This window comes from Geotrypetes seraphini, chromosome 4 (genome assembly GCF_902459505.1).
Source record: "Geotrypetes seraphini chromosome 4, aGeoSer1.1, whole genome shotgun sequence".
Taxonomy (NCBI): Eukaryota; Metazoa; Chordata; class Amphibia; order Gymnophiona; family Dermophiidae; genus Geotrypetes; species Geotrypetes seraphini.
Window position 1 is genome coordinate 76355637 of NC_047087.1, and position 24245 is coordinate 76379881.

Sequence of the window (24245 nt, forward strand, 5' to 3'; positions counted from 1 at the left end):
GCGATCTGATCGCCCGGCATAGTTTTGTATCGTCTGCAAACTTGATGATCTCACTGGATGTTCCTTCCTCCAGATCATTGATATAAATATTAAAAAGGATCGGCCCAAGTACCGAGCCCTGGGGTACACCACTAGACACTTTCTCCCAGTCGGAGAACTTCCCATTTATGCCCACTCTCTGCTTTCGGTTTTCCTGCTTTCGGTTTGCCTATCCATCTTTGTATATCCCCCTCTATGCCATGGCTTTGTAGTTTCCTGAGAAGTCTTTCGTGTGGAACTTTGTCGAACGCTTTCTGGAAGTCCAAGTATATTATGTCCACCGGCTTCCCACTATCAATTTGCTCGTTCACAGTCTCAAAAAATTGGAGTAAATTCGTCAAACATGATTTCCCTTTCCTGAATCCGTGTTGAAATTGGGAGGGATGGAATTCACCACTGTGGTCTCCAGTTTCCAAGAAAGACTTGAAACAGCCAAACTGCAGATTTTACTAGTTTGAATTATTAGGATGTGATATTGAAGACCTCTCAAACTGGAATTGCCAGAGAAACCTTTGCATATTTGGTGTTTGAGAGGGCACTGGTGGTTTGGATTTCATTACCTTCTTAGAAAAAGAGATACCTGCTGTGTAAACATCACACTCAACAAAGACTTGGACATTGAGAGGGAACATAGAACTCCCCTTTGACCAGTTGCAACATCTAAGACCTATAGGGCTAAATTCAATAAATAGTGCTCAAAAATATTTTGCTGAAATAAATTGGCACTGAATGGTACTCTAGAACGGGTGTTCAAGGATCGGCACCCTTTATAGCATAGTGCGCAGCACTGGGATGCATGCTTAACTTTGGGTGGAAGGATTTATACCACCTGAAACTTGATGTAAATCTTGGCGCGTTAGTCAGGCACAGAGCCCCGATATTTAGTAGTACATAAGCACATAAGCATTGCCTCTGCTGAGTCAGACCACAGGTCCATCATGCCCAGCAGTCCGCTGCCGCCGCGGCCCCCCAGGTCAATGACCTGTAGTGATCTATTTCTCTACTACTCTATTACTTTACAGCCTTCTGAACTGTATAGCAACCCTCTAATTGTACCCATGGATCCCCTTTTCCTTCATGAACTCGTCCAATCCCCTTTTGAACCCCAAAGTCGTACTCTGCTCTACCACCTCCTCTGGAAGCGCATTCCAGGTGTTCACCACCCTCTGCGTGAAGAAGAACTTCCTAGCATTTGTTCTGAACCTATCTCCCTTCAATTTTTTTGAGTGCCCTCTAGTTTTTGCTGCCCCTGCTAGTCTGAAGAATCTGTCCCTCTCTACCTTCACTATACCCTTCATGATCTTATGAGTTTCTATCATATCCCCTCTAAGTCTCTGCTTTTCCAGGGAAAAGGGCCCCAGCTTCTACAGCCTCTCAGCATATGAGAGGTTGGTACTGTACTCATCTTCAGTGAACACCCCTGACTCATCTATGCCCCTCCCTCTTTTGGGTTGCATGGATCTTTTGAGAAGAGCGCTTTGCAAGAAGCACAAGAAAATCAAACATGTTACCAATTAATGCCAATAATTGATTGTCAGCGCCCAATTATTTGTGTTAATTAGCTTGTTAGCCAATTTAGTTGTGCGCACATCTCAAGATAGCTACCATTTGGCACGTGGAAATTTGAGTACCATTTATAGAATCTGGCCAAGAGTGCCTAACCTCTTTTCATACCAACAAACCCTGCAGATTCTATTGGTGGCCTTCTTTAAAGTTCTGTACAATATGAAGGAACAGACATTGCTAAGACAAGTACCTCACAAAGGAAAATTCTCAATATAGGGCACAACTGAAATAGCTCAGTATAGCTTACTTTAATATAGCATGAATGAAAAATGCTACACATAATGGCCCAGATTCTATAAACGAAACTATCATTGGCGGCTGCCTTAAAAACGGCTGCCAATTGCAGTTCAATCATGTCACATGCCATTTATAGAATCGTGACTTCGGGAAAGGTAGGTACTAGAAATGCAGGCCATGGTTTTCAAGGTCTACATTTCTGGTGCCTACCTTTCACATAAAACACGTCTAGGGAGGTGCTTTATGACACCTAACACCACTTTTGGCGTTGGCCATGCCTCCAGTGGTCTTAGGCATCGTAAAGTACCTCCATAGATGCGATGCAGGTGATGTTTTTAAAGGAGCCTGTGGACGCCTATAGTTTATTTTTTTTTTTTAAATTCTTTTGTTTTTAAATGGCATTTTCAACTTGTTAGGCACCTAACCTAAGGCACAGTTTATAGAATATGGGTGAATGTTACTAAGACTTTCATTCTTCTAAACAGCTGCCAGCAATAATAGAAGAATGCACTTGTAGGGTTACCATATGGCTCCAGAAAAAGGAGGATGAATTGAGACATCCGGGTTTTACTTCTATTGCTTTCAATGGGAATAAAGCCTGAATATCTCAATTCGTCCTCCTTTTTCTGGAACCATATGGTAACCGTACACTTGAGTGCAGATGAGCTTAACAGAAGATTCTCAAGATAGTAAAGGATAACCTTGTGTAGAACTATGATCTTATCTTGACAGATATCTCTCTTACTCTAAGTTTTCTCTCTTTTCCCTCTTTTCTTTTTAACTTTCTGAGTGATGATGCATTGTTAGTATAGAGGGTAGGGATTTCATAAGCCTGATGCTTCCTGTCCACTCTTCCCATCATATTGGACCCCATATAAATGATCTAAAATAGATAAAAAGCATACGAATGTCTGCTGGTCTTGTTCTCTAGACATTGGTACCTTTGAACACATGCTTTACTACTGTCCTAATGTTTCTGTTTACTGGAATTGTGTATGGGAAATTATTTGCGATATTCTGCCTATAAAATCGACTATTTCCTTTTCAGTAGTGATATTTGGATCCTTAGCTTTAACAGATGAATTGGACTTTTACCAATCTAAACTTCTGTCTTGTTTATTACAACTTGCTCTTAAGTCAATATTCTCACACTGGAAGGACTCAGCTTCTTTGCACTCTAATATATGGTGGAATACTGTATGTTTATATGTTAAATTTGAGAAAATTGCAGCAGAAAAAACTAATTCATTATCATCGTTTACTAAACTTTGGGCCCCCATTACTGACACGGTCTCTGATCTTTAGATATTTTTTGTTCTCTATCAGGTTATTTTGCCCTGTATGTTATTTATTATTTGTATTGCAATATTATTGGAATGTACTCTATTATACACTTTCTGTTGTGTGTGGAAGATTTTGACACTGATCTGTGACTTGCTGTTCATTGAATTATTTCTTTTGTAATTGCTTTTTTTATTCTTAAATAAAGAAACACATTGAACTTAAAAAAAAAATAAAAGTCAAAGATTTGTTTTTGTGGCTGCTATGACTTGTTAATGCTAAAATATTTAGAGATTGCCTGGTGTCTGAGTCAATATGTATTACTCTATGATAGGGGTCCCCAACCACCGGGCCACGTACCAGTATCATACCGCGGGCTATGCCGAGAATTTTTTATTTTATTTACATTACAGGCAATACCCAGGTTCTGGCCGACTCCCTCTTCCCAGCTGCACTTCTCTTCACAAAGCCACGAGCAGCGGCTCCTACACGCTATCTGCGACTGACCCAGAAGCCTTCCCATGGCTTTCTGACAAGAAGTGCAGCTAGGAGAAGGGAGCTGGTCAGGACAGGTGCAGGAGGGGGCACAAACTTGGGACACAGAATAGAGGAAGGGAAGGACAAAGAAGGGTGCGTCGGGACATGAGAGAGAGGAGGTGCATTGGGAAACAGAAGAAAGGGAGGGAGCACAAACTTTGAACAAAGGATGGAAGGAAGGAAGGAGGGAGGGAGCATGAACTTGGGACACAGAATGGAGGGAGGAAGGGGAGCATGAACTTGGGACAGAGGATGGAAAAATGGAGGGAGTGAGGGAAAGAGATGCTGGTTTTAAGAAAGGTTTGTACAAGTTCCTGGAGGACAAGCTCATATTCTGTTATTGATAAAGACATGGGGAAAGCCACTGCTTGCCCTGGATCGGTAGAATGGAATATTGCTACTCCTTGGGTTTTGGCTAGATACTAGTGACCTGGATTGGCCACTGTGAGAACGGAATTCTGGGCTTGATGGACCATTGGTCTGACCCAGTAAGGCTAGTCTTATGGGGAGGGAGTAGAAAGGGAGAATTGTTGATCATGAGTGTCTGGGAAAAAGAGATGGTACACATGGGGAAATGAAGAAAGAGGAGAGTTGGGCATAGGGATGGGATTGTCTAGTTGCAGAGAAACATGCTCAGGTTTCCCACTGATTCTGGATCTACAGCCTCAGCACCCTGGGGTTGTGGGTTCAAACCCCGCGCTGCTCCTTGTGACCCTGGGCAAGTCACTTAATCCTCCATAGCCCCAGGTACATTAAATTAGATTGTGAGCCCACCGGGACAGAGAGGGAAAATGCTTGAGTACCTGATTATAAAAAAAACCGCTTAGATAACCTTGATAGGCGGTATATAAAATCCTAATAAACTTGAAACTTGAAACTTGCTTTATGATGAGTTATATTAATATATTACAATGTAATAATAATAGAAATAAAGTGCATAATATAAGATGTAATAATTGCATTTTCATTATATATAATAATTAGATTATATATTATGCACTTTATTGATTATGTACTTGAATCCCTCCCTCCCCTCCCGGTCCATGGAAAAATGGTCTTACATGAAATTAGTCCCTGGTGCAAAAAAGGTTGGGGATCGCTGCTTTATGAGATCCCATTTGAGTAAGCGTCTTTTGTGAAACCTCTTAAAATTATAGGGATGAGTCGCAAGCCTTCTTCTTGTATTAGAAAAGCCAAGAAAAATCCCCTTGCACATGCAAAATTATAGGCCAGTATCATTATTTAATTCAGATGACAAAATGTATTCTAAAATGTTAGTGTTAAGTAAGGTGTTGTATGAAGTCATCTACAGAGCTCAAATTGGACTCATGCAGGAGCAATTTAGTACAGATAATGTTTGTTTATTCCACCTTGTAACTCATGCTGCTAAATCCCTTGCATACACAGTGCTTGCTTTATCCATCGACACTGAGAAAACGTTTGAATGCACTGAATGATTTGGATGTAGAATGGCATTCCTGAACAGAGCATGTGCCCTCTGTTCATATCCTTATACCATACCATCCTTCTATGTAGCGCTGTATATTGTATATGCAAGAGATGGTCCCTTCTCAGCAAAGCTTACAATCTAATTATGACAGACAAACAGAGGGGGCTAAAAGGTGGTAGGGGACTATTAAGGGATATGATGGCTGGGTCAGTGTTTAAATGCAGCTTCAAATAAGTGGGCTTTTAGTCTGGCTTTGAATACCACCAGAGATGGAGCCTGTCATAGTGATCCTGGCAGGTAATTCCAAGCATATGGTGCAGCAAGGTAAAAAGGACGGAGATGGGAGTTGGCGGTAGAGGAGAAGGGTACAGAAAGGAGGGACTCCTTTATACTACACAGAGGCACTAGGCAGGAATACCTCCCGTCTCTATTGTTTTTAAGTTGGGCAGTAGATTTATTTTTATTGCTGATCCATCAAGAACCTAACTTAAAAGATGTAGCTATTACAAATGTTGAAATTATGCTGTCAATACCACAATGATGGCTGCTCAATGGCTGACCACGATACTGCTCATACCCTTCAAATACAATGTCATACCATATACATAAATAATTTTTATATCATAGATCCTCAGAGAACTATGCTGAGTTGAATGTTTTGATACTTATAATATAGCCTACTTTTTAAACTTTTTAAATTTTGTATCTACCATTAATTTACTCTTCTTCAACTATTTTTACATAACATAAGACAGGGGTGTCCAATGTCGGTCCTCGAGGGCCGCAATCCAGTCGGGTTTTCAGGATTTCCCCAATGAATATGCATGAGATCTATTAGCATACAATGAAAGCAGTGCATGCAAATAGACCTCATGTATATTCATTGGGGAAATCCTGAAAATCCGACTGGACTGCGGCCCTCGAGGACCGACATTGGACACCCCTGACATAAGAGTTGCCAAACTGGGACAGACTGGGACAGGTCCATCAAGCCCAGTATTCTGTTCCCAACAGTGGCCAACCCAAAAGAGTAAAACACATTTTATGCTGCTTATCCTAGGAATAAGCAATGGATTTCCCCAAGTCCATCTTAATAATGGCTTAGGGACTTTTGTTTCAGGAAATTATTCAAATCTTTTTTAAACCCTGCTAAGCTAACTGCTTTCATTGATAACATATTCTCACACACACACATGCCATCCTCATTTTCTTCTTTAATATTTACTAAACACATATCTGATTTTGACACTGTGAAAGGCCACCTTTCCAGACAAGACCATGTTTCCATATTTTTCCTCAAGGGTCGAGGCACCTCACATGCAACGATTTTGTTCATTAGCTTAACAAACCCCAGTGCAGCAGAGGAAGAATGAGATAAACATGTGGAGATTGTTAAGCTAATGAAACAAATTGTTGTATGTGAGGTGCCTGAAGCAGTGATTAACCACAAAATGAGCCCTGACGCAGGCACAGAGTGCTGAAACATGGCCCAAGTCAGGTCAAACAAATGTATGTTCCTGTTACTGGGATGCATCTATAGCACTGAAAATAATCTTGATTCTGAGAGATATCTATAAATGCCTAATTAACCTAGATTCAATTTTATAGGTATTTTGGAAGCCAACAAAGCAAGTTGCACTACAGTATAACCCTCAACTTAAAATGAATAGCATTATGATTAATTGGTCTTGTAGGCAGAGAAAAGGAATTTGGATTGTAAATCACTTTTTTGGAAAGTAATAAGTTCCTAACATTTCAAGCTCAACCGACAGATTTTCATCTCTTTTCTTCTCAATTTTTTTTTAAATGGCTTCAACTCAGGCATTTTTTTTTTTAATGTAAAGCAATGTCCTGTAAACTTAAATTTTCACCAATGCTCTGCAGCCCAGCAGAAATGGTTATCACACTGGTCATGCAGCTTCTAACTTACATAAATTTATGAGGCACTAATTCTCTATTACAGCAACTGGATTATAAAAAATGTGGGCATTAGATATCAACTGCAAATTATCACCTGAAGATGGGACTGCTTTTGGGCCCAGATTCTCTAAACAGTGCTGTTGTTGGAGGCCCCCTTAAAAGCGGACTGGAAGAGCGTCACCAGTGGGGTGCTGCAGGGCTCGGTTCTTGGACCCGTGCTCTTCAACATCATTGTAAACAATCTGGACATTGGTACGACGAGTGAGGTGATTAAATATGCAGACGATACGAAGTTATTCAGAGTAGTGAAGACACAGGGGGATTGTGAAGATCTGCAATGTAACATAATCAGGCTCGAGGAATGGGCATCGACATGGCAGATGAGGTTTAACGTGGATAAGTGTAAAGTGATGCATGTAGTTAACAAAAATCTCATGCATGAATACAGAATGTCCAGGGCGGTACTTGGAGACACCTCCCAGGAAAGAGACTTGGGAGCTATGATCAACAAGTCGATGAAGCCGTCCGCGCAATGTGCAGTGGCGGCGAAAAGGGCGAATAGAATGCTAGGAATAATAAAGAAGGGGATCACGAACAGATCGGAGAAGGTTATCATGCCGCTGTACTAGGCCATGGCATGCTCTTACCTGGAGTACTGCGTCACCGTACATGAAGAAGGACACGGTACTACTCGAGAGGGTCCAGAGAAGAGTGACTAAGATGGTTAAGGAGCTGGAGGAGTTGCCATACAGTGAAAGATTAGAGAAACTGGGCCTTTTCTCCCTCAAACAGAGGAGATTGAGAGGGAATATGATCGAAACATTCAAAGTACTGAAGGGAATAGACTTAGTAGATAAGGACAGGTTGTTCACCCTCTCCAAAGTAGGGAGAACGAGAGCGCACTCTCTAAAATTGAAAGGGGATAGATTCCGTAGAAACGTAAGGAAATTCTTCTTCACCTAGAGAGTGGTTGAAAACTAGAACGTTCTTTCGGAGTCTGACATAGGGGAAAGTTAGACAAGTTCCTGCTGAACTGGAACGTGCTCAGGTAGGGCTAGTCTCAGTTAGGGCACTGATCTTTAACCAGAGGGCCGCTGCGTGAGCGGACTGCTGGGCACAATGGACCACTGGTCTGACCCAGCAGCGGCAATTCTTATGTGTGTCAATCATATGATGGCGCCATTTAGAGAACTGCACCTCTGGTAAAGGTAGGCGCCGAAAATGTAGGCCAGGGTTTTCAATGCCTATATTTCTGTCACCTACCTTTGACATGAATCATGGCTACATAACCACTTTACCAGATGACTCCAGAAAAAGGAGGACGAATTGAGACATTTGGGTTTTACTTTCATTGCTTTCAATGGAAGTAAAACCCGGATGTCTCAATCCGTCCTCCTTTTTCTGGAGCCATATGGTAACCCTAATGCCACCTAATGCCATTTATAGTGTTAATCACACCTACAGTGACATTAGGCGCTGTAAAGTACCTCCGGAGGCACAATTCCTGCGCTGATTTTTTAGGCGCCATTAGGAACCTTGAAATTTCTTTTAAGTCCTCTTTTAAATGGCATTTTGGACTTAACATTGGAGAATATGCGCCTTGGTGTCTAATCAAGCCCTGTCATCAACCAGTTTACCAATCAATGTTTTTGTAAGGCTCTTTGTAACTCATTGAATGTATATAATACAGGACATTCCCCTTCTTGGTTTTGTTGGTCATATAAGAAGATTAAAGACGTTTTATCACAGTCAGGTTTTCAGGATAACCAAAATGAATACGCATGAGATAGAGTTGCACGCACGGCTTACTTGATAAGCAAATCTGTTTCATTCTTCCGTATTTTGGATATCCTGAAAACCTGAATGGCTGGGTGTGCCCCAAGGATTGTGTTGAGAAGAACTACCTTATAATATTACCCCCAACATTCTATACATTTAATGGCAAACTGGACCCATCAGAAGGAGTCTTATCATTGATATATTTTGTTCTACATGCTCGAATAATTTATTTAAAATAAGTTAAAGTCGTGTTGCTTTAATAATCACAGCTGTTCTGTTTCAGAGAAAAAAATAATTCCAATGCATTTGATCAGATTTAAGCTTGGGACTGTATCTTGTGCAAAACAAAACCAAGGATCCTTCTTTATCTCCCTGGTTTCTTTCATTAGATTATAGAAATGCACTAGCACAACTTCTCTCTTTCTTGGCTAAAGGGAGATTTTGTAATCAATTCTATAAAAGCTACGGTATAATGTGAGCAGGACAGCCTTCACAAAACAGGAGATGCTGAGAAGGAATTTTGTTGCCTGGGGCAGACTTATCATTGGAACAATAAATAGGGCAGTACCGGAGAGCCCACAACAGTAGGGGGCCCACTCTCCACTAGCTAATTTACCCCCCCCCCTCCTTTTACAAAACCACAGAAGCAGTTTTTAGCGTAGGCCAGCATACTGAATGCTCTGCACTGCTCCAGACACTCATAGAGTTCTATGAGCATCGAGAGCAGCGCAGAGCATTCAGCGCGCCAGCCTGTGCTAAAAATCGCTTTTGCGGTTTTATTAAAGGGGGGTTAATCACTTTTGATAGATGGTTATGGGTCCATGACCCTTATTGCCCGAGGGCCCAGAACAATATAAGTCCTCCCCTTGTGGCTTCTCACAACAGAACCAACAGAATGAGAGGGGAATTTTATTACAAAATATTACAAAAATATGAATAGAGTACCCTTAGAAATATGCACCCAGAATGCAAATTTACACCTATTCCAAGGAAGGCACAAATATATCCACATACTCTATATAACTGAATTGAAATACCACCCAAAGACAAATATAGCCTGATCAGCAACCATATGAGAATAAGATTCCCAAATGCTAGAGGAAGCAATTACAAAACTATTCACTTTACAACCTTCCCATATCTGGCAGCAAAATGGTGGAATCCTTTACCACAATAATTAAGGAACACCCCCTCCTACAAAAACTTTGGAAAATACCTTACTCCCACCACACAAACAACAGTCTATGACCACCAGAAATCAAACAAGACACCAAACCACCTCTGCTATCTCGATAGATGACCAAGTGAACCATGGAATCGAGGGTGAAATACTCATGTAGATTAAAAACTGGCTGGAGCATAGGAAACAGAGAGTGGGGGTAAATTGACAATATCAGACTGGAAGAGCGTCACCAGTGGGGTGCCGCAGGGCTCGGTGCTTGGACCCATGCTCTTCAACATCTTTATAAACAATCTGGACATTGTTACGATGAGTGAGGTGATTAAATTTGCGGACGATACAAAGTTATTCAGAATAGTGAAGACACAGGGAGATTGCGAAGATCTGCAGCATACATAATCAAGCTCGAGAAATGGGCATCGACATGGCAAATGAGGTTCAACATGGATAAGTGTAAAGTGATGCATGTCGGTAACAAAAATCTCATGCACAAATACAGGATATCCGGGGCGATACTTGGAGACACCTCCCAGGAAAGAGACTTGGGAGTTCTGATCGACAAGTCGATGAAGCCGTCTGTGCAATGCGCCACAGCAGCAAAAAAGGGCGAACAGAATGCTAGGAATGATTAAGAAGGGGATCACAAACAGATCAGAGAAGTTTATCATGCCACTGTACTGGGTCATGATGCACCCTCACCTGGAGTACTGCATCCAGCACTGGTTGCCATACATGAAGAAGGACACGGTACTACTCGAAAGGGTCCAGAGAAGAGTAACTAAAATGGTTAAGGGGCTTTAGGAGTTGCCGTACAGTGAGAGATTGGAGAAACTGGGCCTCTTCTCCCTTGAAAAGAAGGGACAAGATCGAAACATTCAAAATACTGAAGGGAATAGACTTAGCAGATAAAGACAGATTGTTCACCCGCTCCAAGGTAGGGAGAACGAGAGGGCACTCTCTAAAGTTGAAAGGGGATAGATTCCGTACAAATGTAAGGAAGTTCTTCTTCACCCAGAGAGTGGCAGAAAACTAGGATTCAAGACAAGGTTACACAAGTTCCTGCTAAACTGGAACATACGCAGGTGAGACTGGACTCATTTAGAGCACTGGTATTTGACCTGAGGGCCGCTGCGTGAACTGACTGTTGGGCACGATGGACCACTGGTCTGACCCAGCAGCAGCAATTCTTATGTTCTTAAGCTCCTACAAAATGGGAAAGAGACATCCATACAGAACCCATAATATCATGACTACAACACCAGATATAGTCAATCTTCTCTCCAAACCATATGCCTTAATCATACGCCTAAATGAACATAAACCAAGTTATTTGTGTCATGAACCGTAATGAAAAAATGTAATCCCTGGATATGGTTAGTCTCTTCTAAATTGTAAATCACATTGAACTCCTTCTGGGGCATAGCAGCAATCCATAAATACTAAATGTAATATAATGTAATATGTACACCCATATTTTACAAAGAACATGCACACATCCCAACTCCATCCCCAGTATAATCTGCATGGTAAGTGGATACAATCTTTATTGTCAGCATTAACGGGTAGTGATAGATGAACAGAAGACTAACCTAAGCCAGAGCTAAGCAGTGCTTTTTATCTATGTGACAAGTGCTGAACTGGCTCCTAGTAAGACCTGAAGCTCTGTAGGTTGCAGGAGCAGTACAGGTAAAGGCTGACTGGAGAGGTCCCACAGAATCCTTTTGCAGGGATGGACAGAGACTTCAATGAAAGTGGAGACTCCACTGTAGGTTTCCTCAAAAAACACCTGCTGTCCTGTGCTGAGGGATAGAACCCCTCCTACATATGCAGTACTGTGAATGATGGCAGGAACCTTCTTCAGTTTGCCATCCAAATGCAGGCCTGACCCATCCAAAAAGACAGAACACGGGACCCCCAGACATCTCAGGAACATTAAACAGTTGTTTCATTATAGAGTCTACAAAGAAAACAAGCACTGATCTTGCCTTCACAACTAACTCTGAGCCGTTCAACTCAGTTTCCAAAGTGTCCTCTTGAGGTAGATCCACCTGATAGATGCCATGAGGTGACCCAATAAATAGAAAACTGAGAAAGAGAAAGTCAGAGGTCAGCACCCAATATCTTCATTAATCAATGACGGTTTAAGGACTGCAGCATTCTTCCATCCATAAACACTCACTGAATGGATCCACTACAATTTTAAAAGGCTGAAAGTTTACCAAGACTATCACTCTTTTAGAAGAACTAGTCAAGGAATATTGATGAATCTTTGGAAACAACAGTCATGCACAAGCAATTAATGCTTTGAGAAAGGGGCATATGGAGTAGAGTATATTATAAAGAAATGTAATAGCTTATCCAAACAATGCATGATAAAATAAAATGGAATCTTACATTCTTAAAGATATCTCACTGTGCCTTATTCTCAGCAAATTTGTTGTTATTCAAATATAATCTTATTTGACAGATAAAACAATAAGAACATTTGGTGCATTGTTTTACAAAGACTTAATGCTTTAATAACTGTACCTCATGTTCTGACACAAAGTAGAGTTTTTTATATAACCAGTCCAAAGGCAGATCCTTGACAGCAGAGTCACCATGATGGATGAGACTTGGCGATGTATCGTTAACAGGTGAGAAAACCCAAATGCGTGATCCTTCTGCAATATAGAGCAATCCTTCCCGAAGGTCAGCTGTCAAATCTCAGTCAAGAGAGAGAGAGAGGGAGCAGAACACATTCGGAATACTGATCTGAATATCAAATCCTTAGATTAATGCACTGAAGCCTACAAGCCCCCTCTCCCTCCCCAGGAAATAAGAAACACAAAATCTAGGAATTAAAGAGCTAGGAAAATATTATCTTTAAAAATACATATATGGGAGCAATTAGGATACTTTCTTATGTAACTACTTATTTCCAGGCAAACTCAGAAAGACAAATGATGCAGAGCTGTGGGTATGGAATAAAAGAGGGAAGTGGCTAATCAGCAATATACAATGACAGATTTCTTTGTGTATTATACCCCCTCCCCTTTTACTAAACCGCAAAAGGGGTTATTAGCGCAGGGAGCCGCACCGAATGCTCTGCGCTGCTTCTGACGCTCATAGGAACTCTATGAGCGTCGGGAGCAGCGCGGAGCATTCAGTGTAGTTCCCTGCGCTAATAACTGCTATTGCAGTTTAGTATAAGAGGGGGAAAGTTTGTCATATTGTTATGTTTTACTTTTTATCCTAATTTCTTATTACAGATGCCTGTCATTCTTCCTCTGTAAATGTCTCATCCACTCAAGGTCAATGCAAGAATATTAAGCTTCCAATCCAAGGTGAATCTTCAAACTTGTGTATCCCTTTATGCCTTCCTCCCAACACATACACTCACGCATAAGCATATATACACACACAGTTAACTTTTAAAATGTAATATTGTATATTAATATGAATTTTAAAAATCTACTTTTAAGAAAGGCCCAACCAAAAAGAGAATGATGTATAGCACTGAAACTTACAAGTTATTCCACATTTTCCTTGACAGTTTTCATTTCAATGAGGCAAATACATCTAGCAAATGGGCATAAGTATAGGGAAACCAAGGAAGTGTAATGGGGGTGGGGGTGAACTTTCAGGGGGGTGCAAAAGGGTGGGGATGAAGTTTTTTTTTTGGGGGGGGGAGTTTCATGCGGTGTCAGCAGGAGGGACTTGGCATCCCTCCTGCTACTGATCATTAGGGGGGGGGATTTCATGGGATGTATATGGTGAGTCATATGGTAACCCTACGTCAGTCAATCCTCAAGTCCCCAATGTTCCTTCAATATGGAAGAACAAGTCTCTGTTCTTCCATATTCCCACTGAATCTCCCCATTCCTCTCCACCACTACCAGTTCCTGAACTCTTACTCTCTTTTCCTCTTCTTTTGATGCCCTCTTGTGCAAAGTGGGAATCCACAAGAAAAAGGTGTTCTATTTTTTTTAGCTCCAGCTAAGTAGAACTCTCTACCACAGTACATTAGACTTGAGAAATCTTATACAAATGTTCACTCTCTCCTTAAATGTCATTTCTTTCAGTTGGCCTTTAGTTTCCAATAATTATGTGTTTGACTAGCTGGTGTGCAGGAGGGAGTGGGCACTTAGACCTTTTTTTGTATTATGCCTGTATTACCTGTATAAATAGCACACAAATTTAAAAGATGTTCAAAGTACAGTTTTCAAAGGAAAAAGGATCAGTTTATGATACATTTATGTACTTTGCTGTGGTACCAACCAAAGCATTTACAGAAAACTCTGCAAAACGATTCAGAACTGATGTACTTAGCAATGCTGTCATACTGAAACAGCACTACGTAGCTCCCAAGACTCTCATAACAACTCTACCAATCAAAAGGCAACACTGCAAATAATACACCGAGCACTTAACACCAATACTCCTATCGATAAAATACAACAAGCCAGACTGCTATATATCTGAAAACAGAAACAAAACACTAAAGGGATCTTGGAGTTTGGTCACACATACTGAATATGGACAGGCCCTTATCAAATAAAGAAGAAGGAATCACAAAATAGGAATAAGAACACAAGAAGCCAGGCACAGCATACAGAGAACTACAAACGAAAATGCATTTCTTCCTGTAATAGGTAAAATTCAAAGATATAAAAGATGCACATTCTAAAAACCAACATACTCCAGTCAGTGAACTTAAAATAAAATCTTTACTTTCTACCTTTCCCCAACTTTTACAAAACTGTGATAGCGGTTTTTAGCGCAGGCTGGTGCGCTGAATACTCTGTGCTGTTCCTGGCGCTCATAGGAACTCTATGAGTGTCGGGAGCAGTGCAGAGCATTCAGCACATCGGCCTGCACTAAAAACCGCTATTGTGGTTTTGTAAAAGGGGGAGGGGGGGTTATTTTCTAGACATTTTATTTTTTTGTAATTATGGTGGTTCTGGTCTCTGTTTTTATTTTCCTTTCACTAGTCTTCCAACTACTTTTCCAGTATTGATGAGTCAAAATCAGGACATTTTTTATTTGTTGGCTGGTTGGTGATGTATTTACGAGATGATCGCCAGTGCCCTTGATACAGCATGTAATGCGAAACAGGGCTGCTGTCAGGTCTGGCTGAGTTATTTTTTTAATGAAGGGTCCTCTGTTTGGGAATCAGCGTTTGGAACTTTTTGAAACAGTAGCTGGAATCGCTTTTGAAGATAAGTACTTTACTTCTTGGTGAAATTTGAAGATTAAACACATTTTAATGGTGGAGGTGTTTTATTTTTAGAGACCAGTGACTGTACTTGGCCCCAGTACAGAACCCATGTGGGATCCCTACGAGGGTCAAGATAAGGAAATTGGGTCATTAGGGCATAGACAGGGGGTGGGTAAGCAGAGTGGGCAGACTTGATGGGCTTTTCTGCCGTCATCTTCTATGTTTCTATGTTTCACTTGCTATACTGGATTAATGGGTACAATAATTTCTAAGGTCTCTTTTTCTCCACAATTTTTTAGTGTCATTTAACTGCAGAAGTTTTTGTCTTAGTTGTCCTGGCTACTATATCCATATTTGTTTTGATTATTTGAATATATACTAGTAGTTCTTTATTCAATTATTGATTCCAGAAAAAGGAGGATGGATTTAAGACATTGCTTTCAGTGGAAGTAAAACCAGGATGTCTCAATCTGTTCTTTTTCTAGAGTCATATGGTAACCCTACCTCAGTCAATCCTCAAGTCCCCAATGTTCCTCCAATATGAAAGTCTGTTCTTCCATATTCCCACTGAATCTCCCCATTCCTGCTCTCCACCACTACCAGTTCCTGAACTCTTCTTACTCTCTTTTCCTCCTCTTTTGGTGCCCTCTTGTGCAAAGTGAGAATCCACAAGAAAAAGGTGTTCTATTGTTTTAGCTCCAGCTAAGTAGAACTCTCTACCACAGTACATTAGACTTGAGAAATATTATACAAATGTTCACTCACTACTTAAATGTCATTTCTTTCAGTTGGCCTTTAGTTACCAATAATTATGTGTTTGACTAGCTGGTGTGCAGGGCAGGCCGAATATAGATTGGAGAAAGGTTTATATATATATATATATATTTTTTTTTTACTGTTTCTTGTGAGCTGGGGTGTCTCTTTCCTATTAACTAATTAAATTTCTTTTCACTTTTTAGTTTGCGCTTTGTATATGCTTTTATATAGTAAACTGCTTTGACTTGTATTACAACTTTAGCAGAATGTTAAGTCTAATAAATGTTAAACTATAAACCCAATCCTTCCTTGGATTCTCCCTAACCTGAAGTCCCTGGAAATCCTCACTCTCTTACTCTCCAACCAAATCCCAGAGTTTCCCAGAGGATCCCTTCTCCTACCTGTGCAAATCTCTGGGTCCCCATTTTCAACCCTCCACAATCACAGTCCAATACCTTAGTTATTAAGCTTTGTTCCTGACCAAACCCTAATGTCCTCACCCCTCATCACAGTCCAATATTTCTCACTCTTCCATCTCAATTTAATCCCCCTATCTAACTTAAAGCTGCTCTTTCCATATTTACTCGTCTTCCATATCCCTCTTGCCTTCTTTCTTTCCTTGGTCAGAAGAACAGATAAGATATCTACCATCGGTACCACTGCTCCCATTCTTTCATGGTTTCTGATCACCTGTTTGAACTGTAGGAATGGAAAAGGGCTGACAGGTAGTGGCAGCAGCTCTGCAGTAAGAGTATATCAGAAGTAGTGGATTCATTTTCCCACCAGCAACTAGAGCCTGTGCTTATAGGGTCCACAAAGTGCTGATATTTTTTTAAATCTTCTGTCAGGTCCTGGAGAAGGTAGGGGTGGGAGTAGTGGCAGAAGGTTCTCACATGGAATAGAGCTGTGTTGCTGTCCCCTCCCCCAATGCTGCAGATCTAAGCGGATGCCAAGTCTGATCAGTGACTAGGCTGGCCCTGACTGGAAGGTAGTAACATTTCTTTTCTTTATTTCTCACTCATCATGGTGGCAGGTGAATGGTAGTGATATTCAAGAATGATGATAGTAGTTTTTCTCTTCTCCCTGTCATATTGAGGGATAGAACAATAACTTCTATTAGACTTTTCTCTTCAGTCCTAGTTGGTCTGTATTGGTTGGGGGACACAGAAGGGCTGCATCTGAGTAAGGTGAAGAGGGGGCAGTTGACAGAAACCCTTTTTCTTTAGCTTGTGTGGACCCAATCAGGAGGGAAAGCAATGGGCATAGGTGAAATATTTTTCTCTTTTGCCTGAGTCTAACACATATTACAGGCACAGTGTCAGTCCCCCAATTTTGGCTTTCTAGGTGATTGCATAGTTCCGCTAATGATTAAGCCAGTCTTACACCTGTTCACCTTTCCCCAATTACATTTTGAACTGTTCTTATGATCTCAAATTTCTGCCACAGATAGAGGAGTAGATGATCACCAGTTCACACTTTTCATGTGCCCATAATGCACCGCACACTTAAAATTCATTCTTCTTTGTATTTCCTATAGGGAAACCCGACCCATTCATAAAATCTTAAGAAGGTCAGACCATTTTCAGAGCTGCTCTGCATTGTTCAACAATTCAACTTTTGGGTCACCTTGAACATCAGTAAATTCAAAGACTCATCGGAGCTGTGTTTCCATCAAAGCCTTAACAATTCCTTCCTTTCAAAAGACTATCAGTAAGTCTGATATGCACTTGCCTTATCCAAAGAATGAGTCTTTATTCTTTTCTTTCACAACAGAAACTGGGCACGCTGGATGGGTCAGTGGAGCCTGTTCAGCCATTATCTACTATGTTTTGTTGCAAAAAAAAAGCATGTCTGGATCTTTCTTCTCGTTCAATCTTCTTACAGAAGTTGAAGCATACCAATAGATTTTGAGCACTCATTGTGACAAAGGTTGAGGCAAAGAAGCTGTGAAAGTTAAAGGCAGACTAATGTCCTTTTCTCAGCTTTTGCTCATAGTCTCCTTTACCTTCATATATGAGAGGAAGGTCGGCAACACCCTATCACAAGTTGGCTTTGCAGTACATTCTAATAGCAGAAGGCCTCAAATGTGATTTTGTATCTTGCAACAATCTGTATGTGTTACTATTGTTTTGAGTATGAGCAGAAACCAGCTTGCTTTCTGGGAATGCTACTACAAAATATAATGAGAAAAGTTATCTCCCAAAGCCTTTGTGAGTGAGATGTTTATGCGCATTGCCATATAGAGCAATATGTAATTTATACCATCCTACTCCAGTGACTTTTTATTTGTAGAGGATGTCAATGCAGACTTTCTAAAACATACAAAACAATCAAGCAGATGCCTAGTCTGGCAGCAAGAAGAGTAAATTACTTTTTTTCTGGGGGAGAGAGGGCAATGAGTAAGGCCTTTTGTTTTCCCGACAGAGAGATTGTTTTCTGCCCTCTTAAAAATAAATGTTGAATCTACTCTCTCGATGCATATATCTTATGCCAAAAATTAAAAAAAAGAAGAAATTGCTTTGTACCAGTGATGCACTCTTTGATCCAAAAGGCTTCCACACACATCATATCTTCCATTGTTCTATAAAAATAATTTTGTTGCGAGAGGCGCAAAATGGGATCTGTAGAGTATTCTGAAAATGAAAACTCCAATTAGTGTTTGAAGGAATGGTCTCATTGGACAATATAGGGTTTTTTTGTCCTTCATTACCTGGCTTAAGCTGGGTGGTAATATTTATAATAGCCATTGGACCAACTAATTCTGAATGAAACATAGAAACATAGAAATAGATGGCAGATAAGGGCCCACGGCCCATCTAGTCTGCCCACCTTAATGTCCCTCCCCTACCTTTGCCCTGTGAATAGATCCCATGTGCCGATCCCATTTGGCCTTAAAATCAGGCACGCTGCTGGCCTCAATCACCTGTAGTGGAAGACTATTCCAGCGATCAACCACTCTTTCAGTGAAAAAGAATTTCCTGGTGTCACCTCGTAGTTTCCCGCCCCTGATTTTCAACGGATGCCCTCTTGTTGTCGTGGGACCCTTGAAAAAGAAGATATCTTCCTCCGCCTCGATGCGGCCCATAAGATACTTGAACGTCTCGATCATGTCCCCCCTCTCTCTGCGCTCCTCGAGCGAGTATAGCTGTAATTTGTCAAGCCGTTTTTCGTATGGTAGATCCTTGAGTCCCGAGACCATCCGGGTGGCCATTCTTTGCACCGACTCCAGTCTCAGCACATCCTTGCGATAATGCGGCCTCCAGAATTGCACACAGTATTCCAGGTGGGGCCTCACCATGGATCTATACAATGGCATAATGACTTCCGCCTTACGACTGACGAAACCCCTTCGTATGCAGCCCATGATTTGTCTTGCCTTGGACGAAGCCTGCTCCACTTGATTGGCAGACTTCATGTCCTCACTGACGATTACCCCCAAGTCTCGTTCTGCTACCATTTTTGCTAGGATCTCGCCATTAAGGGTATAAGACTTGCATGGATTCTGGCTGCCCAGGTGCATAACTTTGCATTTTTTGGCATTGAAGTTGAGTTGCCATGTCCTAGACCATCGCTCCAGTAGGAGTAGGTCGTGCATCATGTTGTCGGGCACTGAATCTTCGTCTGTTGTGCATTTGCCCACTACATTACTCAGTTTGGCGTCATCGGCGAATAATGTTATTTTACCTCGAAGCCCTTCTGCCAAGTCTCTTATAAAGATGTTGAATAGGATTGGGCCCAAGACTGAGCCCTGTGGTACTCCACTAATCACCTCCGTCATTTCGGAGGGGGTGCCGTTCACCACCACCCTTTGGAGCCTACCTCCAAGCCAGCTCCCAACCCATTTCGTCAATGTGTTACCTAATCCTATAGAACTCATCTTGCTCAGTAACCTGCGGTGTGGTACGCTATCGAATGCTTTGCTAAAGTCCAGGTACACGATGTCCAGGGACTCCCCAATATCCAGCTTCCCCGTTACCCAGTCAAAGAAGCTGATCAGGTTGGATTGGCAGGATCTCCCCTTAGTAAATCCATGTTGTCGGGGATCCCGTAGATTCTCCTCATCCAGGATCTTATCTAATTGGTGTTTGATTAGAGTTTCCATTAGTTTGCTCACTATCGATGTTAGACTCACTGGTCTGTAGTTTGCTGTCTCCATCTTTGAGCCTTTCTTGTGGAGTGGAATGACGTTAGCCGTCCTCTAGTCCAACGGGACGCTGCCTGTACTAAGGGAGAGGTTGAAGAGCGCGGACAGTGGCTCCGCCAAGACATCACTCAGCTCCCTAAGCACCCTGGGGTGCAGGTTGTCCGGCCCCATTGCTTTGTTAACCTTGAGCTTTGACAGCTCACCGTAGACACTGCTGGGCGTAAACTCAAAGTTACTAAACGGGTCAACTGAGCCAACCCTTGTCTGTAGCTGAGGGCCGAGCCCTGGCGCTTCTCGGGTGAAGACTGAGCAGAAGTATTCATTTAATAGTTGGGCTTTTTCCGAATCCTTTTCCACATAGTCTCCGTCTGGTTTCCTAAGACGTACAATCCCGCCTGAGTTTTTTCTTCTATCACTGATATACCTGAAGAAGGATTTATCTCCCTTCTGGATGTTCTTTGCTAGAGACTCCTCCATGAGGAATTTAACCTCCCTGACTACTGTTTTGACGGCTTTTGATTTGGCCAGGTAGTCTGCTCTAGAGTCCTGCTTCCCTGATTGTTTGTAAGAGATGAATGCTTTTTTCTTCTCTTTGATCAGGTCTGAGATCTCCGCAGTAAACCACTGTGGCTTATTGTTCCTTCACTGTTTACTTACTGATTTTACATAGCGGTTTGTTGCTTCTTGTATGGTTGCTTTCAAAGTCGACCACATGTCTTCCACGTTATCGGTTTCTTCTTGGCTTTGTAGCGCCTGGTGAACGAAGTCTCCCATTTCTTTGAAATTTGTGTCCTTGAATTTGAGGACTTTGGTTAGTGTAGTAGATTTAGTGAAACCTTTCCTGATATTGAACCATACCATGTTGTGGTCACTGGAGGCCAATGTGTCGCCCACCGAGACCTCTGTGACACTTTCTCCATTGGTAAGTATCAGGTCCAGTTACTGAGCACCTAGAAAGAGATATTATATAGATGTATATAGATGGTATCAATAGGTAAGATTCACATACATTTAACTCATGTACTGTATCACCTTTACTGAAGCTCATGCATACTGCTGAGACTCCCCAGTCATTAGTAGTGGTATAGAAGCTTCCAATAAACAATATTAGAGCCACTAACTAGCAAACAGGCTAGAATGCTGTGCTTCTTCCATATGCTGCTTACAGCACCAGGTCACAGAATTCATTTTCAGCAATCCGAAGGCAAATCTTTTGAAAGCCTTGCGACGACGTGTGTGTTTGTACCTAGCTAATTTCAAGAGAGCTATGATGCAGACAGTTTAATTTGGATACAGTGCAAACATAAATTTAAAATTCAATGAACAACCTTCTGCAAAGCAATTTGGTGCAAGGAAAACTCTCGTGCAAAAATATTGCCCTTGCGAAAGTTGCACAAAAAAGCGACGTAGAACTTTTGCACACCTCTCAAACCCCAAAACTAAGAACAGACAGATCACAAAGGATTCATACTTTTGCAGATACAAAGGAAATCATCCTGTGGCATCACAGAAACATGCTCTCTTTGTTTAGCAGCCACTCTCCTTTGGTTTTGGCTATAGCGCTTCACAAGCAAGAGCAGGCTGGGACCTGCTGCTTATGGCTCTGGCTCCTACAAAATACACCTATTAAAATTATTTCGGATTCTAAAAAATTCGATCACGTCACCCCTTTGTTACAAAAAGCTCATTGGCTGCCTGTTTCACATCGGATCACCTATAAAATTGCCCTTTTGACTTTTAAAACTATACAGACTAACACTCCTGCATTCATAGATAGATTACTGATTCCTTATGACCCTCCTAGAACTTTAAGATCATCTTCACAACATTCCCTTAACGTCCCATCCTTAAAGATAATTGGTACTCGTCGTACTCTCATTTTTTCCTTTAATTTGGAACTCTCTCCCTCTATACCTCAGAGCTGAACAAAACTTGCAGAAATTCAAAAGTAGCCTAAAATGCTTGCTTTCTAAAGATACCTACCAAGAGGCAGAATAGATCACAAGGTTCTAAGAGTGGCGACTAAATGACCAAAAAACTGAACACAACGCTAAATAACGTGGATACAATAAATATAATTTAAATGGAGTACCCTCAGTGTGATTGGGCAGCGAGGGGAGATATACTCCAGCGCTTCACATAACAGGACAGGGACCAACAAGCCCCTGCCCACACACCATCATAGGGTACCTCCTTGTGTGTGATAAATCAAAATTGTGAAAAATGAATTACCAACCAACAAGTGAACACAAGTGAGGTCAATTAAGAAGCCACTCTAAGAACCTCCCCAACCAGCTCCGCCATCCCTCCAGCCGGCTCGATCTAGCTTCAGTGATTTTTTACAAGAAGGGATTTTGTGCTCCCGAAACCAGACTTGGTTGGACCTGGTATTCAGCGGCATTTCACCGTGGGTCGCTGCTGTCTTGACAACTTGACAAGAACATCTTTAAGCTAAGTTGGTTCTTGATTTTTGTTTGTGGGATCTGGTTGGGCTTCTTAATTGACCTCACTCGTGTTCACTTGTTGGTTGGTGATTCATTTTTCACAATTTTGATTTATCACACACAAGGAGGTACCCTATGATGGTGTGTGGGCAGGGGCTTGTTGGTCCCTGTCCTGTTATGTGAAGAGCTGGAGTATATCTCCCCTCACTGCTCACTCACACAGAGGGTACTCCATTTAAATTCTATTTATTGTATCCACGTTATTTAGCGTTGTGTTCACAGTTTTTTGGTCATTTAGTCGCCACTCTTAGAACCTTGTGATCTATTCTGCCTCTTGGTGGGTTTCTTTCTTAAGTTTCTCTGGCAGGTTTTTGGAGTGTTTGTGCTTCGTTGCTTTTTAAAGATGCCTATAACTGATTTTTTTAACGTATGTACTTACTTCCGCACTACTTAATTTGTTCCCCTTCCCTATTGTATTTTCCTTTTATGTATTCTTTCTAAGAAATTGTAGCTCCTCCCCTTTTTTTCCTAATGTTTTCATGTCACAAGTATGTTTGTTTTGTTGGTTTATGTTTAATTATCTAAAATGTTCGTCTCCCAGCTATTTTAAATTACTATGTACAATGCTTTGTACCTGTGGATAAGCGTTTAATCAAAATTTAAATAAACTATGAAACTACTATACAAAAGTGCTGGAGAGAGACTGCAGAATCAATTGTAAACAAGACAATAATAGCACCTTGATAATCTGCCCATGCTCCTTCTGCTCTGTCTGAGATCATTCAATTTCAGCGTGTTGCACATTAACTCAGAATAGAACCCGTTAATCTTTTGAAGCTAAGTTTTGCTTTTTCATTTTTGGGGAGTTGGCTGGGGGATTCCCTGATTGGTTGCTGTAATAGTGCCTTGTGTTTATTTTGCACTGCTTTTGTTGGCGATAGTGTCATTTTGATTTAAAAACACACACTCTGGTACCCTATGATGGTGTGTAGGTGTACGCCTTCTCGGCGCCACCTTGATGAGTGAAGCGTTGGAGCTACGCTCCCGTCGCTGTCCCTTTGCACTGAGGGTACCTAAGTCTTGTAAAATTCTGATAGTTATTTGCCTTATACACATTATTGTGTTGGTTATTGATTTAACCTTTGCTGGGGACACTGTTCCACTACCACTCTTGGCAACCTTTGACCTTTTTGCCTTTTTGTTGGGTCTCTTTGTAAGGTTCTTTGGCAATTTTGTTTTTGGAGTTTGTTGTAAATGCTAACATGTAGCAACGCGTCCATTATATCCTATGGACACGTTAGCCTGCGTTAGCATTTAGCATACACTAATTTTAAGATGCACTAGCGTGCCTTAGTAAAAGGGCCCATCGGTCTCCCATTGCCCCAGGTATATTAGATAGATTGTGAGCCCACCAGGATAGACAAGGAAAAATGTCAAAATACCTGAATTAATTCATGTAAACCATTCTGTGCTCCCTTGGGAGAACAGTACAGTATAGAAAACTGAATAAATAAATAAAAGAACCCTTTTTTTTTTATTTTTATAATGAGGCAATCATCATTAACTTGCTTGCTTGGTATAGTAGGATGTGTTATTTTAAAGTCATAAATTTTCAGACTTCTTATCTTTTTGTTAAGATTTAGCAAATTCCCTCTACTGAAAATTCTTTAGGAAGTCATTCATGTTTCATCACTACACCACTCATAGTGCAG